Source organism: Sciurus carolinensis, chromosome 12, assembly GCF_902686445.1.
Source record: "Sciurus carolinensis chromosome 12, mSciCar1.2, whole genome shotgun sequence".
In the NCBI taxonomy this organism is placed as follows: Eukaryota; Metazoa; Chordata; class Mammalia; order Rodentia; family Sciuridae; genus Sciurus; species Sciurus carolinensis.
In genome coordinates this window covers 70,837,808-70,852,396 of record NC_062224.1, presented here as the reverse complement: position 1 = coordinate 70,852,396, position 14,589 = coordinate 70,837,808, and the positions used below count along the sequence as shown (strand labels likewise).

Genomic DNA, 14,589 nt, shown 5'->3' with positions numbered 1-14,589 from the left:
TTTCATATGATTTCATTGTTAAAGGTCATAAAGTGTTAAAGTCAATATTAGAAGTCATCTATTCAATCTCCATTTTACTCGTGAGTAAATGAAGACATAGTTACTCTCCCATCTTCACATGATTATAAACTTTAGGACAGAAATTGTTCCTGAGTTCATAAGGCCAAGTCTAGAGGATCACAGTGTCCAGCTCAAACTGGTTACCAAGATCCACTTCCACTGTGTTTGGAAGATATAAGAATACAAAAGAATGAGTAAATGTATGAATGTATGAATTGTCCAACATTACATTTATTGTGTTCGGATGATTTTAAAATGTCATAGGTTGCATGATGCACCATATTTTTTGCACCTCTAATAAAGAAAAAACACCAGTGATTAAATTATGTATGCTGGTTATTAGATGCATCCAGAAATCAAAGATATTAAAAGATGGTCAAATGTCTTATTTGGTCTTGGTTGCTATGACCAATTACCACAGATTGGGTGGCTTACAAACAACAGAATTTGATTTTTCACGGTTCTGGAGGTCTAGAGTCTGAGACCAGGGTGCCAGGGTGACTAGGTTCTCCTTTCAGGCTGTATACTGCCAACTTGTCATTATATCCTCACATGACAGGAAAAAAACTGCATAGCTTTCTGACCTCTTCTTACACCGTTGCTAATCTCATTCATGAGGGCTCTACACTAATGACCTAATTAGCCTCCCAAAGATCCTAACCACTGGGTTTAGTGATTCAACATATGCATTTAGAGGGAGGGCATAAACTTTCAATCCATTTGTGCCAAATATATATCTTAGAATCTATGACATAAAGAAAAAATTGGTGGTAGATCCAGATCTCCTGATCTGGATACTATATCATCTCATTCATTCAACAAAGAACCCATTTTATTCTCAAGCATAACTTTGTCTTCAAAACTCATTCCTTTGAGGTTTGTAGGCAAATATTTTTCCAATCAAATGAAAATACTCATTAGCATTGAATCTTGAAGAGTTTGTATCTAGAAATTTATTTTTTCTTTAAATGATTTTCAGACAACAGTAACAACACGAACCAGACCTGATAGCACATTACTATAATCCCTGAGACTTAGGAGACTAAGGCAGGAAGATCACAATTTGAGGTCAGCCTTGGCAATTTAGCAAGGCCCTCAGCAACTTAGTTAAGACCCTGTATCAAAATTAAAAAAAAATAATAAAGAAATCAAACAGGGGCTGGGGACATAGCTCAATAGTAAAGTACCCCTGGTTCAATCTCCAGTAAAAAATAATCAATCAATCAATAAATACATCAATAAATAACACAAGATTGGCACTTGTGCAAAAATAAATGAATTGAAAGGAATAGAGAGTCTGGATATGAGTGGACAGAAACAGAGAAAGGGTAATTGGGAAACTACAAGGACAATAATCTGCCAAATTAATTTTTATTTCAGTTGTCCTTGATTAGTATAACTTCTGTGCTATAGATTCTGGAGCTGGGAAATTTTCTTGATGAAAATTATTCAACGGCTTAGAGAAAGTGGTTCTGAAATCAGTGCAAATTATTTTCTTTTTTTTTTTTTTTTAATTTCTGTAATGACCAGTAATTTTTTTTTTAATTTGCAAGCCTGAGGTAAAAAGCATAGTCAGTAACTTTTACTAGTCAATAAAAAGGAATTCTACCATCCACTGGTAATTAATATACTAAACAGTTGGAAAGCATTTTGTTAAAAGCAAAATATTTAGAGAAAATAGACATTTATACAAAATTATGAAATGCTTAGAATAAGAATAAGTGCATTTCAAAGCAAAGCACAAACTTGATTCAATTTATAGAGCTAGTTAAAGTCTCAAAATGTCTAAGTGGTAATTGAAATATGCAAAAATGTACAAACATTCTGCAAAAGATGGTCGTTCTTTCCTGAGTATACTAAGCTATGAAATGTAAGGTGACACAGGAAGGTGAGAGGTTTGGGAACTCTTTTTCAAGGACATTTCCTTTCCACACATTGCTTGCCTCCTTCTTCATATTCTTGTTTGGAAATCCATATCTGCTGAAAGGTGCCCAAAGAAGCTAAAATGGAGTCACTGATCCATGAACTAAATCTTTGTTCAACCGTTGTGTTATTTGCAATCAATTTCTCAACAGCATACTTGGGGGAGCTTTCTGAGAGAGCTCTCTATTCAACCTATCAGGAAAACTCTGTATAAATGTATTTCCTCCTGCCACTATCACACTGCCATAGAGACCTGGTCTGATGTCAATATCACATGTTCCAACACTTGTAGTGACAACATGACTGACTCCTAACATTGTATTTCTTGAGAGTCCCTTTACACTGGAAGGGTCGAATAAGCCTTGGAGAATTTTTAGCCCTTCTGCACCAAAATCACAGTTGTAGCCATCGGGGAATTCACAATGAACAGGAGGCATCTGTGCAGCTACTTGTCCATCATAAACTGAATCTAACATTTAAAGTACTGACGCTTCAAAATCCTGTTAATTACACAGTTACATGTGTAATTATGCCAAGACCTTGTAACTTGTGGCAACTTCTCTTCTTTTCCAGTTTGCTGGTGATCCTCCATGGATCATTGCTTCTTCTGATGCAATCATATATGGAGGAATCAATTCTATGTTCAGTTCTTAGAAGAGTTCTCTGCACTGCATAGTAATAAAATCTCTAGCAAAGGGGATTTCACAATGCCTTGCTGAAGAACTTAGCCATCGTGGACTGGAATTGCAGTGATATGAGTGGCTCCACTGTCCAAAATTAGACCAGTAGAACAACCATTAGCAAATGCTGTCAAAACTGCAGTTTTGCAAAGAAAGAATGCCGGGATATTGTAAAGTTCAAACATTAACTCTATCAGTTTTTCTCTCTTTGCTCTAGTATTCCATGGTGCTTCTGACATAAGAACAGGATGCAGGTTGGCTTCTGATTTGACATGCATTTTATAGGTATGATCCAAAATAAGCTGGAAACTACACCAGCGTTCGACCATCCCGTTTTTTAGTGGTGAAATGGCTTCCATATTTTCTCTTGGAACATGCAGGGCATTAGCATCTACATAGAAGGTGGGACTGCCTTGTTTGCCTTTATCACCATCTATTTCCAACAATGTGCTTCCATCATCTCTTTCTACCACTATACCAATAGCTGTGGAGAAATCCACCTTGGGGTAGTTCTCACCTGCATAACCAGCTCTCACAGTATAGGATCCAATGTCAAAAACAAGAACTCCAGGGGCTGGGGATATAGCTCACTTGGTAGAGTGCTCACCTTGCGTGCACAAGGCCCTGAGTTCAACCTCCAGCACCAAAAAAAAAAAACAAGGGCTCCAACTTTGTCTCCCACAAATACACCACAGCTTATGGCTGCTGTTGGCACAACTTCTAGGCTAAAGGCTACCAGGTGAAGTGACTGCAGCAGCAGCAACTGCTGGTCCAAAGGAGCACTAAACTTCGACCACCTTAACCTCCTCCCCCACCCCCAATCCCACCCCACTCAGGCAACAAAGTGGCATCCACACACCCTGGAGCTCAGCCACACTCAGTGCACACTATTTTCTATTCGTTGATTTATTATACGTCAACCATTATTGTAACTATAGTAAAAAAAATAGCACTATGAATGCATGATGTGTGCACAGGTGCAGTAGAGTAGGTCATGATGGCATGACAATGTGGCTGAAAGGGTAACTAGAAAAATCAAAATAATATAAAAATATTTGAGAGGAAAGCATTCTAGGTATATCAATTGTATTGATTCATTCACTCTAAAAATTTTTTTATGAAAAATCCAAGTGTCAGACAGAGCACTAAGGCACCAGAAAAATCAAACAAATCAAACATGTTTAAGGCATGCTCATTGCCTGAGAAACTCATTCCAACTGAGAGCTGCACATTTGGATAAAGCCAGAATGCAACAAGGAAGTACAAGAATAGACATTTCCCAGAAGTGCTTTGGGGATAGAAAAAGGGAACATTATTCTGCATCCTTAGGATGGGGATTGATAAATTTGAGGAAGACTCTAGTCAGAAGGCTACAATTCATATGATGACTGAGTCTTGATCAAACAGGCTGTATGGAAAGAGCAAGTCTGATTTGGAATTTAGTGTTTGCAAAGAAAAATGTAGAAAGGACAGAGCATCTGTCTTGCGATACAGACTGGACAATTTTTCCTCAGTTTATACTCTTTTATTATTTGTGATGTTCTTTCCTTTTCCAAGAAAATGTTACAGTGCTTTGGAAGAGGCTCCTTGCAATATATTTATTAAGTGTTCATGGTATGACTATTTTTCTGTGTTTCGTCTGAGTCTTAGGACTCATTGAACACATTGTAAAATAAGACTATGAAGAGGTTCTGTTATCCACTACCATTACCTGGCTCCTCTTACCTGGTGTCTTACTTTCTGGTATTTTGTCTGGTGTGAACTTATTCTATCTACTCTCGATATGTTCAAGGACATGCTCTTGACACAGTGGTGTCTAGAAACCAGATAGACAGCTTCAGGCCAAAGAGCTGCTGTGGAAAACTGTCTGTAGTTACCTAAATTAGAGCTGACAACCCAGCCCTGGATTTATAATGCAAAATTCTTCAGTTTGGAATGTTGGAAACTCACTAGAAAAGCACAAACCGAGTTTTTCTTTGTGTCTGTTTTGCTTTGGGGCACCTCCTTTGTTGTCCTTTGCATAAATGTCTCTTTATTTTAAAGAAAAAATATTTCCAATGTTAAAATGATTAATCAAAATAGTTATTCCATTTTCATGTCCAAACTGACCTGAATGTAGTCCATAGTTAATGTAAGTGCTGTAGAAAGAGGATGACATAAAGACCTTTGAAGTGTCGCTTCCACTGTACAGTAGCTTTTACTATATAGAATTTATGTCATGGGAAGAATTGGCTATTACTAACATATAGGACACATTACTGAATTCTTATCCCTTAGTTAATACTCGAATGTTTGGTTAATGTTTGGTCCATGACTTTTGACAAATCTATAACCAGTAGTCTCCCAACCAAGATGCCTACATCCAGAGGATTTGTGAGAATTCTTAGGTAAAAGGAATAATAATTATACTGCTTTTATTTATATTTGTGTATAAGCTATAAAAATAAATTAAACCTTACTGATATTTAATGTAAGGATAGACACCACCTGCCATTTTATAGCTTCTGAGACACATAGTATCTGTCATATCCTGAGCAAAGAGTGGAAGGACCATGCAATGGAAGGGTGGACAGCACTTCTCTTGGGTTTGAATTTACAAGCTTCAGTATTACAGTTTACATGCTATTGGATGATACCAATGTGGTTAATTTTATAAAAACAAGTCCCTTTAATGATATAAACATTTTTAATCCAGTGATGCCCTCATATTGTATAAATCCAGAACACCTAAGATTTTAAAGTATGAAAAGCCATATGTCTGTCCACTTTTGATTTTAGTCCTCAGTTCTGGATATAATCAGAGGTATCAGTGTCTTGTGGTCTTTCCAGAAATGTATTCTGCATATATGATTGCTGTGACTTCATAGTCCCCTTTCTACCCTCTACTTTTATAACAGAAAATAGTAGCATCCACATGTCATGGAGAATTTTATTTCAATACATAAAGCATTCTCACATTCCTCTTTGTGACTACATGATATTCCTTTTTATAGATCTGCCATAATTGATTTACCAGAACCCACAGAATGCAAATTATTTTTTGAGATGAGGTCTTGCAGTGTTGCCTGGTCTGACCTCAAACTTGGGATCCTCTGGCCTCATTCTCTCAAGTGGCTAGGATTACAGGTACATGCCATAGCACTTGGCACACGTGATACATATTTATGTCGTTTCTGTCTTTGGCTATTGCATATGATGTTGCAGTGGATAATTCTGTTTTATGTGCCATTTTACACACATGCTAGTCATGATTTTTGCATAAATTAAGTGGCCAAATATTTGGATCAAAAAAGCATGTGCATTTGTAATTTTGAAAGATACTGCCAAATTATCTTCATAAATGTTGTACCAATTTACACTCCCACCAGCATGTATGAGAGTGTCTGTTTCCCCACAGTCTTGCCAACAGTAAATACCTTTGCATAATTGAGCTGAGTTGAAAAATGAGCATCATGATTTAGTAAGATGAGCCAAGAATAAACTTCTTCCATTTGGATCCGTTTTTTTTTGTGAGATCTCTTTCCCAGCAATATTATTCCTTAAAACTTTGCACAAAAATAAAGACCTTAACACCAGACCTTTAAATCACTACATAAACAGAATTTTCAAACTAATGAAGCATATGCAATTGCATAGTCAATTACATTGTTTTTTATATTATTAATAAATAAAAATTATTTTAAATGTTTTATTTTAATCATATTTCCATATCCCTTTTAAATTTCTATTTTATGTAGGTTTTATATGTACATATGGATGTATGTATCCATTCATAGTTTACATGTGTGGTTGTAATAAACATATTTTAGGGCATTATATAATTTTTTAAGTAAACATTTTTACATAAGGAGTCTGATGAGTTTATGAGACAAAACATTTTGAAGAACACTATTCTACTTAATCTAAATGACATTTAACACCAAAGATGTTTACAATGAACACGTATTTAAGCCATGTAACTTTTTCTCCAACTCTTTCCCCACACAATTCTGATTAGAATTTAAAGACAAGGATTTTACTTAAGATCTGAAAGACTCCATCTCGAGGAGACTTCAAAACCACCAGATTTCAGAAAGATAAATAGTTCCTATTACATTACATAAATAGTTCCTTTTTCATTACAGGGAGGACTGTAATGAAAAGTTAGCAGTTTTCATTCTTCCCTAAGAAGACAAACTGAACAGAAAAGAGAGGGCCTACCGCTTGGGAGGAAGATGGAGAGGGTGGGTCACCTCCAGGCATAAAGACGTCATGCATGGCTCCCAGGGCAGTTCTCTGAAATGATGAGGAGGTCTCCTGAAAACTCCTATTGGAGGCAGCGACTGACCAGGGCCTCCTTCCCTAGGATAAATGCCTGCCTTCCTGGCAGCAGCTTCTGAACAGCACTCCTACCTTAACAGATCTTTCTTCAGCCTTGTGAATTCCTCAGTCCCTGAACCACTCAGCGCAGCCCCTGAGGAGCATCTTAGAGAATTGTCCACTAAAACCATAACCCTTTAAAAATATTTTTCTTGATTTTGAAAACACACACACAAAAAAAATAATGAAAGGGTAACAAAGAAAAACTTTTCATTAACTATATAATTTCAAAGTTAACAACTTTTTCACTCGGATTTCTTCCATTCTTTCTTAGTAGAGAATATAGTATTTTGCACAATTGGATTAGATACTGTGTATGGTTTTGCCTTCTCACTTTTGCTCTCAGTGGAATGCTATCAATATTTCCCACGCCACTGACAGTCCTCTCAATGACTATTTCGATGACTATTTTATAGGTCTTAGAATTGTGGGATATTTTCTAAATAAATCACTACTGTTGCATGTTGATTCCAATGTTGCCCTCTAATTTCAGTCAACATCTTGGTACGATGAATTTTTACCCAAATTTAAGTCCATTCCTTAAACTGAGCTCATGAAAGGAGTCCTGCTGTGCTGGCCCCTCTTGATCCGTGGCCACTTTCCACACTTCCACAGGAATTCTGTCTCACCTCATCCACACTTACTCATTTCATTACTCAGTGGAATTTAAAAGGTAAAATGGCAATACATTCCTGTAATAACTTGTATTTCTTTAACCACTAGTTAGAATAAATATTTCTGTTTATTTTTCTTATATAACTTTTGTGTCATAAAAGTGTATTGTGCATCAGAAGAAATGTGCAAAATAGAGGAGTACAAACAAAAATATTAAAAATCATTTATAATTGCACAACTGAGAGGTATCTTACTCATTAATGATATTTACATGGTATTATTCAAATCTTTTGCCAATAAGAATTTATGCTTATTTTGCATAATTGGATCATATAGTATAGATAATTTAGGAGCCTGTTGTTTTTTTATTTCAAGTATTTTTCCAGTTCTTAAAAATAATTTAAAAATATATATTGAAAACTTAAAATAGTGTCCTATGCATTGAAGGTACAATAATTAAGTATTAGCATTTGCTTAACAAGCTAGTTATGATTTTTAGTATTACAAATAATAGTATTTAATTATTTAATTAGTATTTATTTGCTAATTATTAGTAAAACTGAATTCCAAAATTTTTTCACTATATTTTTGCTTTTATGCATTATCAGTTTATATTCCTTCTCTCATTTTCTAACTGGCATTGATATATTTCTCATTTAAACCAGATATTTTATATTTTGAAGATATTAATCCCTTATCATTTGTATCTATTTCAGATAATTATACCATTTTAGTTGTTTGACTTTTGTTTATTTTATATCCAGTAACTTTAAATTTTTATTTGGTCGAATAAAAATTCATATTCATGCTTTCCTTTGGGAATATGCCTAATGTTAAAAAAGTATTTTAAAATTAAAAAAGTATTAAAAAAGTATTTTTAAATCCAAATTCAGTTAAATATTCAACTATGTGTCTTTGTGTGTGTGTGTTTTGATGCTTTGTGTGGAACTTTTTGTATTTAATTTATGTAGAACTTGTTTAGGCAGATGGTATAAGACTGGGTAACTATATTTTCCAAATAATCCATTTCCCAGGTTTTCCTTTTGTTTGAAAAAAATTTTTTTCCATTCAGAGAAGTTCTTATATATGGTGAAACTCATGCATGGTGAAAGTTCTTGATCTAGTACTCAAAATACTAAATGCAGATATGTAATCTCTATAAATACAACACAGCTACCATCTTCTCCAGCTTTGGTGCAATAGATTTTTTTCATGTATGGCATGAGGTGAACAAGCTAGATTAAGGGAATGCTCTTCAGTTTCTAGAAAAACACTCACAGAAAAGACTGCCATGCTGTGAGAATTTCAAAGGAGCTGAGGCCGAAGGAACTCTATCTTCCTCTCTGAGCACTTGGTCAAAGAATGGAATGAAAAACAGAGCAGAATCACTGTTCTGTTTAAGTTGTTCACTCTCTCCAGCTTGTTCTCTTTGTTCTTTATTTTTCTCTTATTAACACAAGTTAAAGATGTCTCTGATGTGAAGCTCCTACATTTTCTCAGAAACCTGTTCAGATCCCTCTAGCTGTGAGCTGGGTTAACATTGTGTGGTTCTGCCCCTCTTTGTCCTTCCCTAGCCGAATCTCACTCTCCCATTCCTCAAAGGTAAGCCCTGCTGATTCCTAAAGTTATCCATCAAGCTATAGAGTTCCATCCTGGAATCCACCTCTTTCCCGTGAGTTTCTCAAATATCAAAAGAAACACTGTCCAATGAAAATAGCATGTAAGTCAAATGTTTAATTTTAAATTTGCTAGTACAACCTTGAGGAAAATAGAAAAGGCACTGGGAATGTAGCTCAGTGGTACAACACTTGTCTAGCATGCCCTATGTTAAAAAAAAAAAAAAAAAGGTTTAGAAAGGTTAAAAAAAAAAAAGCAGGTACAATTGATTAATAATACATCTAATTTAATAGATAAATCATTTCAACATGGAATCAGTATTAAATTATTATGAGATATTTTACCCCCATTTTTAAAATACCAAGTCTTCAAAATCTTATGTTTATTTGATACTTGCAGCACATCTCAATTTGGATTAGTGATAGTTTAAGTGCTCAATAGTCATTGAACAGCTGAATGGTGCAGATCTAAAGGGCTTGCTAACAATCCTAAATTCATGAGATTATGGGTTTTATGTAAGTGATCTGGATGTCCAACACTTTCTAAGCCTGGATGGAAAACTAACTCCTCAGTGACCCCATGCTCCCCCATTAAAAAATAATAAGTCAGAGTTAAGAATAAGCTGTTCCTCATTCCCTCTACTCATCTCCTCTGCTCTGTCATTGTTTATTTTCTTCATCCACATTCTTTAAATTCCATATTTTCCATAGAGCCTATCACTTTGAGTTGGGCACAGACAGCCCTGGGTCAGGGAAATGATGGAGATGCAGAGACTCAGAAAGAGTACTGCTCTCAATGAAAAACAGGAGCCAGAAATATAAGATGTAGTTTCTTTCCTTCAGCTTAAAATCTCTCTCTCCCCTCGAATGTATTCCTTTTCCCAGTTCCAAAAGGATAAAACACTTAATTTCATTTTTAACCTATATATTTGGAAAACCCTACATTTTCTGATTGTTATTTATTTTAAATTTGTAAGTATAGTAAACAGAGAATATTCACTTTCAGTGGTGGCCTCATTTCTAAGGAGCATACAACTGTGGCTTTTGCTGGCATTGTTTTAAAATGAATAAAATATTTTCAAGTAAACTTTTACATTACTCTGCAACATGTTTTGTTAGAAAAGCTTGTGGTAGTATCTAAAATTGTGTAAATCATCAGTTTTTAATCTGGCAGGAAGTAGATAGTGGCCCATTAAACTTTCGTAATTAAATTTTCCCTGTACTCCCCCATAGAACCATTATCTGAGTTTTCTAATTAACACAAGAGGAGGGAGTCAATTCAGATTGATGGGATCTAGAGCCATCCCCTTTCATTTTAATGACCTTTAATAAACTTTTATTACTATTGATATTGATAATTATAATACACCCTTTAATTCTGCAATGTGATTCTAAGGACCTTTACAAAAATTGCAAAATTCACCTTTAAAGCTAGAGTAGGCAGAATTATTCTATTCCCAGATGCTGTGCATTTAAGGCAGTGACTTTAAGAAAGCCAGAGGGTAGACAGCATTTCGTCAATGACTTTTCCTTTCCTTGAGTCACGGTGCAGGACCTCTGTCCTACACAACCTCCTAATTTCCTAGCACTGTCCCCCCACCCCCACCCTAAGAATGGCAGTTATGCTGAATTGGGAGGTGGTTTTGGATAAATAATCTACTGGGAATCAGGCGGAGCTGGCTAAATTTGTTTTGCTCACTATTGGAAAGACATTGAGTCCAGGAGGCCAGATGCCCAAGAGGATAAGCCATTAAGGAAAGCAGGCTCGTTTCCCAGAATGTTTTCATGAGATCTTGCCAGTTTTACAGAATTCCACATCCTCTCAGAACTGCCATTCCTGTCATTGGAATTGATCCTTCCAGGTGGGAAGATAAATTTGCCAACATGAACACACAAGACTGAGAAGAACACTTCCATTATTAGTTAAAATTGGCTTCAGAATTTGGGGTTCTGAGAGGGTATGTTACCAGGGTCTTATATAAGGTAACTGAAGGAGCTAGGATTAGATCACTCTGCTTCTCATCAAATATTCTATCTGCAAAACTACAATGAGCAACTTATATTGAACTTTTGGTGCCTTGGTTAATAAAACCAAAAGTCATAAATATGAGATTCACCAAACTCACAGTATTTAGCGGCATTTGAATGGTATGGTTTCATAATCTCCTCATCTCTAAAGGAGTAGTTAAGTATGTTATACCATAAAAATGTTTAAAGGGTTGAGATATGCTATAAAACATACATGGCATAGTGCCTGTTTCAATGAACGTCAAATCCACAGAATATGAAAGAAGAACAAAGTTGAAGGACTTATACTACCTGATTTCAAGACCTACCATAAAGCTATCAAGTTATGAAAGACATGAATGAATCTTAAATGAATCTTAAATGCATATTTCTAAGATAAAGAAGCCAATCTCAAAAAGGCTAAATAATGTAATTCCAATTATATGACATTCTGGAAAAGGCAAGGCTATATAGAGACATTGAAAGATCAGTGTTTGCCAGGGGTTGGCAGAAAAGCGAGGATTGAATAGTTGAAGCACGGGGATTTTTGTTGGAATAAAACTGGGTAATTTATAAAGAACATAAATTTATTTCTCACAGTCCTGGAAAGTGGGAGTTTATGATCAAACCACCAGCAGGTTTGGCTTCCAGCAGAGGCTCTGGGCAGCACGCCTTAGGGTCCCATGGGTGCCTGGGCCCTTCCCTTAGAACCTTTCTGCCCTCAAGGCTCTGGCACTCTGGGTCTGTGTTGGGAGTGAAAGTACTGCTAATTTCTGAAATTCCTTTAGAGCCATTCTTCCATTGCTTTGGTGACTAGCATCTGGCTCCCTCTATCCATATGCTTTTTCTTACCAAAGTATTGCTTGGCAAAAAAAATAAAATAAAAATTCCTGATTTTCTTTCCTAAACACACTTTCTTATTCTATTTGTGGTCAGCCTGAGAATTTTCCAAATCTTTACATTCTACTTCCTTTTGTATCACCATTTCCATTTTAAATCATTTTTTTTTTAAGTTTTGTGTTATGAAAGCAGTTAAGAGAAGCCATGCTACACCCTGAACACTTTACTGCTTACAGATTTCTTCTGCTAAATATCCTAGCTCATCACTCTGGAGATGAGTTTTCCTCAGAGTCTAGGATACATGAACAATTTGTCCAAGTCTTTGTCACCTTATAGCAAGAATAGTCTTTCCTCCAGGTTCTAATACTTTCTCATTTTCATCTGAGATTACATCACTTCACTGTCTATATTTCTATTATGTCCAGAATAATCTTCACAATCCAATATTTTTTATGACAACTTAAGTGATCTCTAAGGATACTGAGGCTTTCCTTATAGCTCTTCTCTTCTAAGCTCTCATCAGAATCATCCTTAATTCTTCATTCATGGCAATATGGGGCTTTGTTCCCCAGTATTTATTTTAGAACAGTCCCAGTCTCTATCCATTATCTATTTCCAAAGCCACTTCCATATTATTTTAATAATTATTATAACAACGACCCAATTGTTACCAATTTCTGTTTTAGCTTGTTTGTGCTGCTATAACAAATTATCAGGAGACTGGATAATTTATAAAGGATGTACGTTTATTTCTGGAGAATAATAGTCCAAGATTAAAAACTGGTGGTGACCAGTTTGCTTTCAAGATGGAGCCTGATAGCCACATCCTCTGGAGAAGAGAAATGCTGAGTCCTCATACTAAAGAGAACGAAAGGGGGGCAAAAAAAAAGGAAAAGGTAAAAATCTCCCTCTGTAAAGCCCTTGTATAGCAACACTAATTCATTCATGAAGGCATAACCCTCCTGACCTAACCACCTCCCCAAAGGCTCCACCTCCTAACACTATTGCTTTGGGAATCAAGTTTCCAATGCATGAATTTGGACAAACACATTCAGATTGACAAACACATTCAGATCATAGCAGGAGTCTAGAATGATCCATGTAACTAATGGATTAGGGTTATATACATATATATATATATACACACAAACACATATTTCTTTTCTCTGTCAGTTGAAGGAACCTAGCCTAAAACAATGAGACCTTAGTAGCAAGAGATGCATCTTCCATATCTTGGTTTCTAACACCACTCTCCAGTGAAAAGAACGAGGGCTTTTTAGAAAAATAACTATTACTAGATCTTGGGCAGGCAATGTACAAGATGAGCCTGCAGCATCTTGTAGGGACAGAGAGTAAATAAGTGTTACAAGTAAACAAACTGACCCATACAATGATGGGAGTATGTCAAAGGGACACAGGAGGACACTTGAGCAACAAACTAAATAAACTTGTATTATATTAAATCAGTGAATAAATAAAGATTCAAAATAATAGATGAAGGACTCTTTCTAAATCATTTTGTAATATAGTATTATTCTGATACCAAAACCAGACAAAACTATATGAGAAAAAGATACTAATGGCCTAAACCCTCATGAGCACAGATGCAAAAATCCTTAACAAAATAATATTAAATCAAATCACACAATATGTAAAAGGATAGCTATAGTGAATTTGTGTTTCAACTTAGCTTGGCTAGAGATGCATTTTCCAGAATTTGTATCCATCCATAATCTTAAGTTAACAATGTCATGAGAAAACACTTTGCATGGTGATATGGAAGATGGAAATTAAGTTGTAACCACATTTGGTTATTTATATATATACATGTATGTATGTATGTATATATATAAATATATATGAATATATATTTAATGGTGCCTTGTAATTGTGTATAATAGTGGGATGAATTGTACATTCTCACATATGCACAAGATTGAAATTATATTGTGATTTAATTTTACATTGCATGGGAGTCTAATGTGGGGGCACCTGATCCTGTAGCAGTGCTCACATATTTACACTGATCTGCTGGCTAATCTTGCTGGAATTGGAAAGAATCTGGGCCCTTGGTTCCTTTAGCTCCTGTGGGATCATCTCCTTTAGCTTTACTAAATCTAGGACCACTGCAGGTAGCTCTGGAAGCAGCAGCTGAGCCTGCAGCTCCTCCAGCTACTGCCAGATCACTTCCTCAGGTTCTTTGTATCCTTGGCCCGCATGTGGAAATCCTAGGGCAGCTGGTAAACCCATAACTCTTCCAGCATACAGTGAATCTCGTCCTTTAGGTTCTCTGATACTTGGGCCAGTCCCAGAACCAAAGACTCAAGTAATAAGAATGCATAAAGAGTTTAACTCTCACAACTACATAACAAATTTTCAACAAATTCCATATTCTACCTCAAGTCTAAGGCTTATTTTCTTCTTATCAGATCTTGACTAATATAATAATGTAACATAACTAAGTGGAATTTATCCCCAAAATGCCATGT

General features: G+C 35.7%; 1 pseudogene; it reads right to left on the bottom strand.

Annotated features, from left to right (window-relative positions):
• Window positions 1–1,971: 1,971 nt before the first annotated feature.
• Window positions 1,972–14,589, bottom strand: part of LOC124961397 (actin-like protein 6A) — a 34,945-nt pseudogene continuing 22,327 nt past the window's right edge.